This window comes from Rhagoletis pomonella, unplaced genomic scaffold (genome assembly GCF_013731165.1).
Source record: "Rhagoletis pomonella isolate Grant_MI unplaced genomic scaffold, Rhpom_1.0 Rhpom_scaffold_00001, whole genome shotgun sequence".
NCBI classification, from domain to species: domain Eukaryota; kingdom Metazoa; phylum Arthropoda; class Insecta; order Diptera; family Tephritidae; genus Rhagoletis; species Rhagoletis pomonella.
This window is the reverse complement of record NW_023458555.1, coordinates 81,372,026-81,372,374: the sequence shown is the minus strand read 5'-3', so window position 1 is coordinate 81,372,374 and position 349 is coordinate 81,372,026. Positions and strand designations below refer to the sequence as shown.

Sequence of the window (349 nt, the reverse complement as noted above, 5' to 3'; positions counted from 1 at the left end):
TGTTCGAGTACTTACGTCCACTTGTTGCGTACGTGCAGAGTGCACTTGCCTAAACCGTATGCATGTAAATGCGTAACGAAAAGAGCTACAATTTGCTTTACAATCTATGAATCTCAAGTGTTTATTCTCCAATATGTTTGATTACAAAGAAAATTCTAATTCAAGGTGCCAGAGGGGCGGATTTGAAAATTAACGATGTAAAAGCGGTGGCGGTCAGTAGAAGACTAAAAAACCTTAGGCTGGCGCGCTCGGGTCACCTCGTATCGTCGCTTACAAACTTCGAAACTACAACATTAAGGAATTTACGATATTCGAATTGAAAGGTTACAATAGTATGCGAATAAGATTT

At 39.5% G+C, this 349-nt stretch overlaps 1 protein-coding gene across 1 annotated transcript in view; it reads left to right on the top strand.

Moving 5' to 3' along the window:
* Positions 1-349, top strand: part of LOC118748034 — a gene marked incomplete at its 5' end in the record, with an annotated part of 366,474 nt that overhangs the window by 137,255 nt on the left and 228,870 nt on the right.